The sequence below is a fragment of the Delphinus delphis genome, chromosome 3 (genome assembly GCF_949987515.2).
Source record: "Delphinus delphis chromosome 3, mDelDel1.2, whole genome shotgun sequence".
NCBI classification, from domain to species: domain Eukaryota; kingdom Metazoa; phylum Chordata; class Mammalia; order Artiodactyla; family Delphinidae; genus Delphinus; species Delphinus delphis.
This window is the reverse complement of record NC_082685.1, coordinates 25,795,026-25,811,269: the sequence shown is the minus strand read 5'-3', so window position 1 is coordinate 25,811,269 and position 16,244 is coordinate 25,795,026. Positions and strand designations below refer to the sequence as shown.

General features: G+C 36.5%; 1 protein-coding gene across 5 annotated transcripts in view; it reads right to left on the bottom strand.

Moving 5' to 3' along the window:
• Positions 1–16,244, bottom strand: part of FBXW11 (F-box and WD repeat domain containing 11) — a 132,186-nt gene that overhangs the window by 55,151 nt on the left and 60,791 nt on the right. The window lies entirely within an intron of this gene.

Sequence of the window (16,244 nt, the reverse complement as noted above, 5' to 3'; positions counted from 1 at the left end):
AAAATTTTAAAAAGATAATCCTGGCACTTAATATGGGCTCCTTTAGTCAAATTTAACCTCCACAGGACAGAGGTGTTTGACTGTTTTATTCATTCTGTATTCTTTTTAATTTTATTTATTTATTTATTTTGGCTGTGTTGGGTCTTTGTTTCTGTGCGAGGGCTTTCTCTAGTTGTGGCAAGTGGGGGCCACTCTTCATCGCGGTGCACGGGCCTCTCACTATCACGGCCTCTCTTGTTGCGGAGCACAGGCTCCAGACGCACAGGCTCAGTAGTTGTGGCTCACGGGCCCAGCTGCTCCACGGCATGTGGGATCTTCCCAGACCAGGGCTCGAACCCGTGTCCCCTCCATTGGCAGGCAGATTCTCAACTACTGCGCCACCAGGGAAGCCCACATTCTGCATTCTTAGCATTTAGAATAATTCCTGACACACTACTTAAGTAGAGAAGTATAATAAATATCTACTAATAATATTATCTATAGTTATTACAATCTTCCTGTTAACTGTAAAGGCCAAAACTGTAATTTTGTTTCTGCTTACTCCTTTTCCATATTTTCCAAACTGTCTACAATGAGCAAGGATTCAAAATGTAGGGGAAGAAAAACATGCAACACCATTTCTGGTCCTCACAGAAAGTAGCAAGAAATAAAATCTATTTTCAGAAAGGCAGTCACCCTTATCACCTCCAAAGTATTCATTTACCTAGGTAAAAGAAGAACATCTCATTAATTATTTGACTGTTTAAAAAGGTCCAAAAGAAGCACAGACACAAGTCTGCTGGGGTCTCCCTAAGAAAGCAGACAAGGAGTGGCAGCATATGCACTTAAATGCTTCCTAGGGCTTAACACTTTGGAGAGAACTTTAAAGTAAAACTTGTAAAATGTTTCATATGCACTAAAGGAAGCCAGAAAAAGAAGGTGCTTTAGAAGTGGTAACAGAAGAATGGCCAAGAGATCCTGAGTTGTGAAGAATGGCGGAAGGCGTCAGTCTGCTGAAGTGTAAAGAGCAGGCCTTCAGAGCCAGGAGTCCCCAGTGCAAATCCCAGGCTCTGCCAATTACAAACTGTGACTTCCGGTTAAGTCACTTGACTTCTCTCTCAGATTCGGTTTCCTCTTTTATAGGACAGGGATAATATTGCCTATGTTGCAGGAATAGAAATAACATGTGCAAAGTACCTACAACATAACATTGCTCGGGGGGGGGGGGAATAATACACCAGAAAAACATTTTTACTCTTTTGCTTCTACTATAAATCATTTTAAAAGAAACATGAAAGCATCTATCAGTGATGTCAGGCAAAGCTAGAGAAATACCATCCCACATCACAATCATTTCTCATATTACTGTGTTCAAGGGTAACTTAACAGACTCAGCAAAGATTTCAAACAAGAAATCTACCCAAGAAATTGTAAAGCAATGATTTATATTGAATATTTATAATAACAGTAGCTACCACTTATTGAGTACACTTTAGAGATTATATCATTTAATGAAAACTGGGGAAAGAAAACAAAAACCACCAAAAACTTAAAAGAGTAAGAGATGATGAATTTAACGCGATACCAATCAAAACTCCAGCAGGCTTTACCACCACCCCACCCACCCCACCCCAGCCCCCAGCAAAATGAGCTGATTTTAAAATTCATATGGAAATATACAGAGTGAAGGCAATCTGGAAGAACTAAGTAAGAGAATTTACACTACGAAATATCAAGATCTAAAATATAGCTATTGTAACAAAGAGAGTGTTAATATAGGAATAAAAGTAGACAAATTGATCAACAGAACAGCATCCAAACTCAGATTCACACATGTGAGTTCACTTGACTGAACACTAAGGCAACACTTCGGTGCAGTGGAGAAAAAATGCTCTTTTCAATAAAAGACCGTATCAATCGGACATCCTTATATTTTGAGCCCCACTCTCTCACCAAGGGGGAAAAAAAGTCTATTCTAGATAGACTGTAGATCTAAATGTAAAAGGTAAGCTTTTAGAAGAAACCACAGAACATCTTCATGACCTTGGAATAGCTAAAGCTTTCTTAAACAGGACAAAGCAACTGCTAACCAGAAAGAAAAATCTGATAAATTGGATTATAATGAGGAATTTCTCTTCACTGAAAGCACCATTAAGAGACTGAAAAGATTAAAATGTTCTAAAATTTATTTATGGTGATGGTACAACACTGAACTGCATACTTGAAATGGATGAATTTTATGATACGCAAAATTTATCTCAATTTTTTTAAGGAATTAAATTTAAAAGAAAAAAGGCAACCCACAAAGTGAGAGATTGATTATACATCCAGAACTTTAAAAAACAAACAAACCAACCCTCACTTCAAATCAATAAGGAAAGCAAACACACACACACCCTCCCTGAAAAAAGGTGAAACACTTATACGAGCACTTCACAAAAGAAAATATCCAAATTAAGTTAAAAAATGAAAATTCAACCAAAGTGCTGTCATCTGGAGACAACCATTTGCTTTGGAACACAGGTTGAAAACTATAGATATATAAAAGAAAACTGTCTGAAGCATGCTCTCCAGTAGAACTGCTTTTCACATATGTCATAGATATCTTTCCATGTCACTGTAGACCTTTATTTTCATTTTTAATGCCAACAGTTTACATCATCACATAATTTATTTACTCAATCAGGTTAAGTAATGAACATTTAAACTTTTTACTGTCACATGCAACACTGCAATTAACCTTCATGCCTACTTTGAGTAATTGCCTCTTTCGATCAAATTCCTAGGATTGCTGAATCCATGAGAATGTGTATTTAATAAATGGATGTCTGAACAGAATTTAATTTCCTTTGTTTAATCATTTCTTTTCATCAGAATAGACTTCATATGACAAGTTATTAAATCTAATGGTCAATTCTCATTGCTCATATTTTTGTACCTATCAACAAGATTGAGCATTCCCCCCTTCGTGATATACTTCAATCACATGGCTTCTGGGGCTCTGCATTCACCTAGTTCATTCACCTACCACAAGAAACGTTAAAGATTTTCAGACAGAAGAAAAATGAAACCAGAAGAAAACTTGATTCTAATGAAGGGATGCAGAGATAAATGAAGAGAAAAATGGTAAAAATGACAGTTTTTATAAAATAATTTTTTTCCTTTTTTAATTTCTTTAAAATCTGATTGACTACCTAAGAAGTTCAAAATGCTGCTGAATGATATTAAACAAACCACAAATAAATGGAAAGGCATCTTTTAGCCATGAATTTCAAGACTTAATATTGTTAAGATGACAATACTACCCAAAGCAATCTACAGATTCAATGCAATCCCTATCAAAATTCCAACAGTGTTTTGCAGATATAGGAAAGCCCATCCTAAAATTCATACAGAATCTCAAGGGACCCCAAATAGCCAAAGTAATCTTGAAAAACAACATTGGCAGCCTCACACTTTCTGATTTCAAAACTTACTACAAAGCTGTAGTACTCGAAACAGCAATGGTACTGGCATAAAGACAGACATACAGACCAATTACAGTAGAGAGCCCAGAAATAAATCCTCACATACAAGGTCAAATGATTTTTTTTTTTTTTTTTTTTTTTGCGGTACGCTGGCCTCTCACTGTGGTGGCCTCTACCGTTGCGGACCACAGGCTCCGGATGCGCAGGCTTAGTGGTCATGGCTCACGGGCCCAGCCGCTCTGCAGCATGTGGGATCCTCCCGGACTGGGGCACGAACCCGTGTCCCCCGCATCGGCAGGCGGACTCTCAACCATTGCGCCACCAGGAAGCCCAGTCAAATGACTTTTGACAAAGGTACCAAGATCATTCTATGGAGAAAGAACAGTCTTCTCAACAAACACTATTGGAAAAGCTGATATACACATGCCAAAGAATAAAGTTGGGCCCTTACCTGGTAACATATATAAAAATTAACTCAAAATGGGTCAAAGATCCAAATGTAAGAGCCAAAACTACAAAGCTCTTAGAAGAAAAGATAAAGGAAAGGCTTCATGACATTGGATTTGGCAATGATTTCTTGCACATGACTCCAAAAGCACAGGCAACAAACGTAAAAATACATAAGTCAGACTATATCAAAATTTAAAACTGCTGTGCATCAAAGAGTACAATCAACAGAGTGAAAAGGCAACCTACGAAATGGGAAAAAATATTTGCAAGTCATATATCTGATAAGGGATTAAGATCCAGAATATATAAAGAACTCCTACAACTAGACAGCAAAAACAAACAAACAAACTGATTCAAAATGGGCAAAAGACTTGAATAGACACTTCTCCAAGAAGATATACTAATGGCCAAAAAGCTTATGAAAAGATACTCAACATCACTACTGATTAAGGAAATGCCAATCAAAACCACTATGAGATATCACCTCACACCTATCAGAATGACTACTATCAAAAAATCAGAAAATAACAAGTGCTGACAAGGATGTGGAGAAACTGGAACCCTTGTACATTGCTGATAGGAATGTAAAATGGTATAGCTGCTATGGATAACTGAATGGTGGTTCCTCAAAAAATTAAAAATAGAATTACCACATGATCCAGCAAGACCACTTCTGGGTCTATATCCAAAAGAATTAAAAGAAGGGTCTCAAAGAAATATTTATACACTTATATTCATATAGCAGCATTATTCACAATAGTCAAAAGGTGGAAACAAACCAAATGTCCATTGAAGAATGAAATGCTAAACAAAATATGGTATAAATATGCAATAGAATATTATTCAGCCTTAAGAAGAAAGGAAATTCTTATACATGCTATAACATGGATGAATCTTAAGGACATTATGCTAAGTGAAATAAGTCAGTTATAAAAAGACAAATACTGTACGATTCCACTTATGTGCAGTATTTAGAGCAGTCAGTCATAGAAACAGAAAGTAGAATGGCTGTTCCTGCTTTGCCAGGGGAAATGAGAAGTGGTTATTTAATGAATAGGAAAAAGTTCTCAAGATTGGTTGCAATGCATAACATTGTATAACGTTACTGAACTATATATACTTAAAGTTAAAAATGGTAAAATGTATACTGTGTGTATTTTACCACAATTTTTAAAAAACCTTTTTAATTGTTGACTGAAAATGACTTTACCAATATTTTCTTTCAGTTTTACTGAGATATAACTGACATATAGCAATGGGTAAGTTTAAGTGTACAGCATAATGAGTTGACTTATATACATCATGAAATGATTACCCCAATAAGTTTAGTGAAAATCCATCATCTCATACAAAATAAAGGAAAAAGAAAAAATATTTTTTCCTTGTGACGAGAACTCTTAGGATTTACTCTTTTAACAACTTTCATATATAACATACAGCAGTGTTAATTATATTAATCATGTTATAATTACATTCCTAGTACTTATTTATCTTATAACTGGCAGTTTGTACCTTTTGACCACATTCTCCCTCTCCATACCCCTGCCTCTGGTAACCACAAATCTGATCATGTTTTCTGTAAGTTTGTTTGTTTTTAAGTATAACTGACCTACAACACTAAAAATAAATAAATAAACAGCTTCTGAAGTTATGCATTTACACACATACATATGACTCAGTAGTTAAAGCAAAAATAATAACAACATATCATGGAGTTTATAGCCTTTGTAGAAATAAAATGTAAGACAACAATAGCACCAAGGAGGGGAGGAAGGAAGGGGAAGTATTGAATGTATAGATGTAAGTTCTTTCTTCCACATGTGTGAAGCAGTATCTTATCATTTCAAGACAGGCTGTGACAAGTTAAAGGCACGAATTGTAAACCATACAACAACCATTAGAAAAAAAATTAAGCAAAAGAGGTTTAACTAATAAGCCAATGGTAAAGATGAAAATGGAATCACTCAAAAACTAAATCCAAAAGAAGGCAGAAAAAAAGTGTAAAAAGGGAATAAAGAGCAGGTGGGACAAATAGAAAACAAATAACAGGGGTAGATTTAACACCAAACATCTTAATAGCTAGTTAAATGTAAGTGGTCAAAAAAACCCCAATTAAAAGACAGAGATTGTGGAATTGGAGATAACTATATGCTATCTACAAGAAACCCATTTTAAACACAAAGGAACACTGGCTAAACCTAAAAGGACAGAAAAAGATAAATAACATCCAATGACTGACTAATCAAAGGACATCTAAAGTGGCTATGTTATTACTGGACAAAATAGATTTTAGAACAAGGAATGTAACCAGGGATGAAGTGACATATTTTCATAATGTTAAAGGGATCAATTTATTAAAACAATATAATGATCCTAAATGTATATGCCCTTGGCTAACAGTTTTAAAATACATGTGGGGGAGAAAACAATAACATACTCAAAGGAGAAAAAGACAAATCCAAATTTTTATTTGGACACTTCAACACTCCTCTCTTAGTTATGCATACAAGTAGACAGAAAAGAGTAAAGATATGGAGGACGTGAATAACACCATCAGCTAACTTAACCTGACATTTATACAGCACTCTACCCAACAAGGGAACACATTCTTTCCAAGTACAGACCAAACGTTCAACAAGATAAATGCTATTCTAGGCCATAAAACAGGTTTCAATAAATTTAAAAGGACTGAAATCATGCAAAATATGTACTGAGATGACAAAGAATTAATCCAAAATTAATCTAATAGAAAATCCCTAAATGTTTGGAAATTAAACAATGCATTACTAAACAACACATGGGTCAAAAAAGAAATCACAAGGAAAATTAGAAAATACTGTGAACTAAATGAAAACGAAAACTCAACATATTAAACATTGTGGGATATAACTAAAGTGGTGCTTAGAGAGACTGACAGCATTAAATGCATGTATTAGAAAAGAAAAAAATGGTCTTCAAAGCAATAATCTAAGCTTCCACCATAAAAAAAATAGAAAATTAGTGAATTAAACCCAAAATAAGCAGCTGGAAGGAAATAATAAAGATGAGATCCAAAATTTGTACACTAGAAAATAGAAAAACAATAAGGAAAAAAATCAGTGAAACCAAAAGTCATGTCTTTGAAACAATCAACAAAATTGACAAACGTCTAGCTAGACTGATAAGGAGAAAATTGTATAAGAATCATTTCCGGGCTTCCCTGGTGGCGCAGTGGTTGAGAGTCTGCCTGCTGATGCAGGGGACACGGGTTGGGGACACGGGTTCGTGCCCCGGTCCGGGAAGATCCCACATGCCGCGGAGCGGCTGGGCCTGTGAGCCATGGCCGCTGAGCCTGCGCGTCCAGAGCCTGTGCTCCGCAACGGGAGAGGCCACAACAGTGAGAGGCCCGTGTACCGCAACCCCCCCCCCAAAAAAGAATCATTTCCAATCTCAAAAATAAAAGTGGGAACATGAATACAGATCCTATAAACATTAAAGGAAAACAAGGGAATATTACAAATATGTACTAATATATTCCACAACTCAGATGAAAGGGACAAAGTCCTTATAAGATACACAAATACTCACACAAGAAGAAATGGAAAACTTCAATAGCCCTATAGCTATCAAAGAAACTGGTTTCAGTCGTGAATTTTACTTAGTATTTAAGGAAGAAATAGTATCAATTCTATATAAACTCTTCCAAAAAGCAGATGAAAAGGGAACATCCCCAACTATATATATATTTTGTTTGTTTTTTGCAGTATGCGGGCCTCTCACAGTTGTGGCCTCTCCTGTTGCAGAGCACAGGTTCGGACGTGCAGGCTCAGCGGCCATGGCTCACGGGCCTACCTGCTCCGCGGCATGTGGAATCTTCCCGGACCGGGGCACGAACCCGTGACCCCTGCATCGGCAGGCGAACTCTCAACCACTGCACCACCAGGGAAGCCCCCCAACTGTATTTTGAGGTCAGATTACCTTGATAACAAACATCTACCAATGACCAGTCCCTTCCATCAGGAAACTTGCACAAGCCTCTTAGATAGCCTCATCCACCAGAGGGCAGACAGCAGAAGCAAGAAGAACTACAATCTTCCAGTCTGTGGAGCAAAAACCACATTCACAAAAAGACAGACCAGATGAAAAGGCAGAGGGGTATGTACCAGATGAAGGAACAAGATAAAACCCTAGAAGAACTAAATGAAGTGGAGATAGGCAACCTTCCAGAAAAAGAATTCAGAATAATGATAGTGAAGATGATCCAGGACCTCGGAAAAAGAATGGAGGCAAAGATCAAGAAGATGCAAGAAATGTTTAACAAAGATCTAGAAGAATTAAAGAACACACAAACAAAGATGAACAATACAATAACTGAAATGAGAAACACACTAGAAGGAATCAATAGCAGAATAACTGAGGCAGAAGAACGGATAAGTGATCTGGAAGACAGAATGGTGGAATTCACTGCTGCAGAACAGAATAAAGAAAAAAGAATGAAAAGAAATGAAGACAGCCTAAGAGACCTCTGGGACAACATTAAACTCAACAACATTTGCATTATAGGGGTCCCAGAAGGAGAAGAGAGAGAGAAAGGACCTGAGAAAACATTTGAAGAGATTATAGTTGAAAACTTCCCTAATATGGGAAAGGAAATAGCCACCCAAGTCCAGGAAGTGCAGAGTCCCATACAGAATAAACCCAAGGAGAAACACGCTGAGACACACAGTAATCAAACTGGCAAAAATTAAAGACAAAGAAAAATTATTGAAAGCAGCCAGGGGTAAACGACAAAAAACGTACAAGGGAACTCCCATAAGGTTAACAGCTTATTTCTCAGCAGAAACTCTACAAGTCAGAAGGGAGTGGCATGATATATTTAAAGTGATGAAAGGGAAGAACCTACAACCAAGATTACTCTACCTGGCAAGGGTCTCATTCAGATTCGATGGAGAAATCAAAAGCTTTACAGACAAGCAAAAGCTGAGAGAATTCTGCACCACCCAACCAGCTCTACAACAAATGCTAAAGGAACTTCTCTAAGTGGTAAACACAAGAGAAGAAAAGGACCTACAAAAACAAATCCAAAACAATTTAAGAAAATGGTCATAGGAACATACATATCGATAATTACCTTAAAAGTGAATGGATTAAATGCTTCGACCAAAAGACACGGGCTTGCTGAATGAATACAAAAACAAGACCCATATATATGCTGTCTACAAGAGACCCACTTCAGACCTAGGGACACATACAGACTGAAAGTGAGGGGATGGAAAAAGATATTCCATGCAAATGGAAATCAAAAAAAGAGCTGGAGGAGCAATACTCATATCAGATAAAATAGACTTTAAAATGAAGAATGTTACAAGAGATAAAGAAAGAGACTACATAATGATCAAGGGATCAATCCAAGAAGATATAACAATTATAAATATATATGCACCCAACATAGGAGCACCTCAATACATAAGGCAACTGCTAACAGCTATCAAGGAGGAAATCAACAGTAACACAATAATAGTGGGGGATTTTAACACCTCACTTACACCAATGGACAGATCATCCAAAATGAAAATAAATAAGGAAACACAAGCTTTAAATGACACAATAGACCAGATAGATTTAATTGATATTTATAGGACATTCCATCCAAAAACAACAGATTACACTTTCTTCTCCAGTGCGCACAGAACATTCTCCAGGATAGATCACATCTTGGGTCACAAATCAAGCCTCAGTAAATTTAAGAAAACTGAAATCATATCAAACATCTTTTCTGACCATAACGCTATGAAATTAGAAATGAATTACAGGGGGGCTTCCCTGGTGGCGCAGTGGTTGAGAATCTGCCTGCTAATGCAGGGGACACGGGTTCGAGTCCTGGTCTGGGAGGATCCCACATGGCGCGGAGCAACTGGGCCCATGAGCCACAATTACTGAGCCTGCACGTCTGGAGCCTGTGCTCTGCAACAAGAGAGGCTGCCACAGTGAGAGGCCCACGCACCGCGATGAAGAGTGGCCCCTGCTTGCCACAACTAGAGAAAGCCCTTGCACAGAAGTGAAGATGCAACACAGCAAAAAATAAATTAATTAATAAACTCCTACCCCCAACATCTTCCAAAAAAAAAAAAAAAAGAAATGAATCACAGGGAAAAAAACGTAAAAAACAGAAACACACGGAGGCTAAACAATACGTGACTAAATAACCAAGAGATCACTGAAGATACCAAAGAAGAAATCAAAAAATACCTAGAGACAAATGACAATGAAAACACAATGATCCAAAAGCTATGGGATGCGGCAAAAGCAGTTCTAAGACGTAAGTTTATAGCTATACAAGCCTACCCCGAGAAACAAGAAAAATCTCAAATAAACAATCTAACCTTACACCTAAAGGAACTAGAGAAGGAAGAACAAACAAAACCCAAAGTTAGCAGAAATCATAAAGAGCAGAGCAGAAATAAATGAAATAGAAACAAAGAAAATAATGGCAAAGATCAATAAAACTAAAAGTTGGTTCTTTGAGAAGATAAACAAAATTGATAAACCATTAGCCAGACTCATCAAGAAAAAGAGAGAGAGGACTCAAATCAATAAAATTAGAAATGAAAAAGGAGAAGTTACAACAGACACTGCAGAAATACAAAGCATCCTAAGAGACTACTACAAGCAACTCTATGCCAATAAAACAGACAACCTGGAAGAAATGGACAAATTCTTAGAAATGCACAACCTGCCAAGACTGAACCAGGAAGAAATAGAAAATATGAACAGACCAATCATAAGTAATGAAATTGAAACTGTGATTAAAAATCTTCCAACAAACAAAAGCCCAGGACCAGATGGCTTCCCAGGTGAATTCTATCAAACATTTAGAGAAGAGCTAACACCCATCCTTCTCAAACTCTTCCCAAAAAATGCAGAGGAAGGAACACTCCCAAACTCATTCTATGAGGCCACCATCACCCTGCTAGCAACACCAGACAAAGATACTACAAAAAAATTAATATACAGACCAATACCACTGATGAATATTGATGCAAAAATCCTCAACAAAATACTAGCAAGCAGAATCCAACAACACATTAAAGGGATCATACAACATGATCAAGTGAGATTTATCCCAGGGAATCAATATACAGAAATCAATCAATGTGATACACTATATTAACAAATTGAAGAAGAAAAACCATATGATCATCTCAATAGATGGAGAAAAAGCTTTTGACAAAAGTCAACACCCATTTATGATAAAAACTCTCCAGAAAGTGGGCATAGAGGGAACCTACCTCAACATAATAAAGGCCATATACAACAAACCCACAGCAAACATCATTCTCAATGGTGAAAAACTGAAAGCATTTCCTCTAAGATCAGGAACAAGACAAGGATGTCCACTCTTGCCACAATGATTCAACATAGTTTTGGAAGTCCTAGCCATGGCAATCAGAGAAGAAAAAGAAATAAAAGGACTACAAATTGTAAAAGAAGAAGTAAAACTGTCACTGTTTGTGGATGACATGATACTATACACAGAGAATCCTGAAGCTGCCACCAGAAAACTACTAGAGCTCATCAATGAATCTGGCAAAGTTGCAGGATACAAAATTAATGCACAGAAGTCTCTTGCATTCCTATACACTAATGATGAAAAATCTGTAGGAGAAATTAAGGAAACACTCCCATTTACCACTGCAACAAAAAGAATAAAATACCTAGGAATAAACCTACCTAGGGAAACAAAAGACCTGTATGCAGAAAACTATAAGACACTGATGAAAGAAATTAAAGATGATATAAACAGATGGAGAGATATACCAAGTTCTTGGATTGGAAGAATCAATATTGTGAAAATGACTGTACTACCCAAAGCAATCTACAGATTCAATGCAATCCCTATCAAATTACCAATGGCATTTTTTTACAGAAGTAGAACAAAAAATCTTAAAATTTGTATGGAGATACAAAAGACCCCAAATAGCCAAAGTGGTCTTGAGGAAAAAAAACCGAGCTGGAGGAATCAGACTCCCTGACTTCAGACTATACTATGAAGCTACAGTAATCAAGACAATATGGTACTGTCACAAAAACAGAAATATAGATCAATGGAACAGGATAGAAAGCCCAGAGATAAACCCACGCACCTATGGTCAACTAATCTATGACAAAGGAGGCAAGGATATACAATGGAGAAAAGACAGTCTCTTCAATAAGTGGTGCTGGGAAAACTGGACAGCTACATGTTAAAGAATGGAATTAGAACACTCCCTAACACCATACACAAAAATAAACTCAAAATGGATTAGAGACCTAAATGTAAGACAAGATACTATAAAACTCTTAGAGGAAAACACAGGAAGAACACTCTTTGACATAAATCACAGCCAGATCTTTTTTGGTCCACTTCCTAGAGTAATGGAAATAAAAACAAAAATAAACAAATGGGACCTAATGAAATTTCAAAGTTTTTGCACAGCTAAGGAAACCATAAACAAGACAAAAAGACAATCCTCAGAATGGGAAAAAATATTTGCAAATGAATCAATGGACAAAGGATTAATCTCCAAAATATATAAACAGCTCATGCAGCTCAATATTAAAAAAACAAACAACCCAATCCAAAAATGGGCAGAAGACTTAAATAGACATTTCTCCAAAGAAGACATACAGATGGCCAAGAAGCACATGAAAAGCTGCTCAACACCACTAATTATTAGAGAAATGCAAATCAAAACTACAATGAGGTATCACGTTACACTAGTTAGAATGGGCATCATCAGAAAATCTACAAACAACAAATGCTGGAGAGGGTGTGGAGAAAAGGGAACCCTCTTGCCTTGTTGGTGGGAATGTAAGTTGATACAGCCGCTATGGAGAACAGTATGGAGGTTCCTTAAAAAAACTAAACATAGGGCTTCCCTGGTGGCGCAGTGGTTGAGAGTTCGCCTGCCGATGCAGGGGACACGGGTTCGTGCCCTGGTCTGGGAAGATCCCACATGCCGCGGAGCGGCTAGGCCCATGAGCCATGGCCGCTGAGCTTGCGCGTCCGGAGCCTGTGCTCCGCAAAGGGAGACGCCACAACCGTGAGAGGCCTGCATACCGCAACAACAACAAAAAACTAAACACAGAATTACCATATGACTCAGCAATCACACTACTGGGCATATACCCAGGGAAAACCATAATTCAAAAAGACACATGCACCCCAATGTTCACTGCAGCACTATTTACAATAGCCACATCATGGAAGCAACCTAAATGCCCATCGACAGACGAATGGATAAAGAAGGTGTGGTACATATATACAATGGAATATTACTTAGCCATAAAAAGGAACAAAATGGGGTCATTTGTAAGAGGTGGATGGATCTAGAGACTGTCATACAGAGTGAAGTAAGTCAGAAAGAGAAAAACAAATATCATATATTAACGTATATATGTGGAATCTAGAAAAATGGTACAGATGAACCGTTTTGCAGCAGAAATTGAGACACAGATGTAGAGAACAAACGTATGGGCACCAAGGGGGGTAAAGCGGTGGGGGGCGGTTGGGGTATGATGAATTGGGAGATTGGGATTGACATGTATACACTGATGTGTATAAAATGGATGGCTAATAAGAACCTGTATAAGAAAATAAATAAAATTCGAAAAAAAACCTATCAATATCACAAGAAAAAGAAAAAAAAAGACCAGTACATGATTGTTGTAGATATTATACTACATTCATCTGAACTGGAAACTTAAAATTGGTGAATTTTATTATATATAAACTACACATGAAAAAAGTTAGCTTTTAAAAAAAATTAATTGCTACACAAAAACAAAAACTTTCCCACAAAGCAAACTCAAGCCCTAAATGTCTTTACTGATAAATACTATCAAACATTTAAGGAAGAAATAACAGTAATCTTTCCCAAACTCTTTTTAGATATAGAGAGGTTAATTCATTTTATTAGGCTAATCATAATGCTAAAACCTGAGAAAAGACATTATCAAAAAAGGAAGTATTGACCAATTACCTTCAGGTAAAAAGATTAAAATACCCTCAACCGAATATTAACAGATCAAATATAAAATTATATAAAAATGATAATACCTCATGATCAGCTGGGGCTTTCCCAGAATTAAAGATTAGCTGAACATTCAAAAAAATCAGTGTGATACACCATATTAAGAGAATAAGAAAAGTTATATGATGATTTCAATAGATGCATTTAGGGCATATAACAAAATTCAAAACGCACTCATCATTAAAAACTCTCACGTAACTTCCTCAATGTGATAAAGGACATATACTTTTAAAACCTATAGCTAATATCATACTTAATGGTCAAAAATGAAACACTTTCCACTGTACTCAAAACAAAAGTAGAATATCCATTGTCACACTTCTATTCAATACAAATTTCACTAGTTATAGCCAGTGCAAAAAGTCAAGAAAAGAAATAAAAAGCATAAATATCAGAAAGCATCCAGATGGCATGAGTACCTAGACAGAAAATCTGAAGAGTGTACAAAACAAAACAAGTAGAATATGCAATGTTGGCAAAGTCACAGGATAAAAAAAATAAAAAGAACGAACGAAGCTACACAAAACTCAAGCCCTCAGCATAAGCAGAAGGAATAGAAAATAAGCAGAAAAAGAAATACTTAGATCCTAGGATGCCCATATGTTCCTACCATAAGCCTTCATGAAGAGCAAGAGTAGTCCAGGATAACTGTGCAAAAGAAAAAAAAGAGGGAAACAAGCAGCAGACTGAAGACTGACATAAAATCCCATTAAGTGTGAAAATACTGAGAAAGAGTTTTGATAGGTCAGAGTTGATTACAAATTTGGGACTCAAAAGAGGATTCGAGATGCAAAGAAATAGTCTTCCAGGCACCACTCTTTAAGGAAAAAAAGTGTAAAAGGAAAGGCAAACAGAGGGAGCACTTAAACTTGATAAAGAACATCTACAAAAAACCCATAGCTGACATCATACCTAATGGTAAAAAACTTGAAGTTTTCATGCTAAGGAACAATGCAAGGATGTCCCCTCTCATCACTGTTTTTCAACATTGTAGTGGGAGTCCTAGCTAATGCAATATGACACAACAAGGAAATAAAAAGAATACATATCGGGAAGGAAGAAAACTATCTTTGTTCACAGATGCCATCATCATCTATGTAGAAAAAACAACAACAAAAATGACCCCCAAACTCCTGGAACTAGTAATCAATTGTAGCAAGGTTGCAGAATGCAAGGTTAATATAAAGTCAATCACATTTCATATATACCAGCAATGAACAAGTGGAATTTAAAATTAAGAATACATTACCATTTACATTAGGACCCCATCAAAATGAAGTATTTAGGTATAAAGTTAACAAAATATGCATAAGATCTATACGAGGAAAACTATAAAACTCTGACGAAAGATATTAAAGAACGAAATAAAGGAGATATTCCAAGTTCATAGATGGTAAGACTCATTATTGTCAAGATGTCAGTTCTTCCCACCTTGATCTAAATATTCAATGCAATCCCAATCAAAATTCCAGCAAGTTATTTTATGACTCTCAAACAAGCTAATTCTCAAGTTTACATGAAGAGGTAAAAGATCTAGAATAGAGAACACAATGTTAAAGGAACAGAAGAAAGTCAAAGAACTGACACTTCCTAACTTCAGGAATTACTATAAAGTAACACTAATCAAGATAGTGTGTGGTATTGCTGAAAGAACAGACAAACAGATCAAGAAAACAGGAGAGTCCAGAAACAGACCCATATAATCAGCTGATCTTTGACAGAGAAGCAAAGGTGATATAATGGAGCAAAGATAATCTTTTCAACAAACGGTACTGGAATAACATAGGAGAAAATCTAGGTGACCTTGGGTATAGCGATGACTTTTTAGATACAACACCAAAGGCACAGCCCATGAAAGAAATAATTGACAAGCTGGACTTCATTAAAATTAAAAACTTCTGCTCTGTGAAAGACAATATCAAAAGAGAATTTAAAAAAAAAGAGAGAGAGAGAGAGAAGCCACAGATCTGAAGAAAATATTTTCAAAAGACAAATCTGATAAAGGATGTTAGCCAAAATAATACAAAAAAAACCCCTTAAAACTTAATAATAAGATGAACAACGCAAATTTTTAAATGGGCGAGACATGAACGGACACCTCACCAAAGAATATATACAAATGGCAGTAAGCATATGAAAAGATGTTCACTTCATATGTCATCATATATCAAATTAAAACAATAGATACCACTACACACCTATCAGAATGGCCAAAATACAAAACATGGACAACACCAAATGCTGGTGAGGATATGGAGCAACAGGAATTCTCATTCACTACTTATGGGAATGCAAA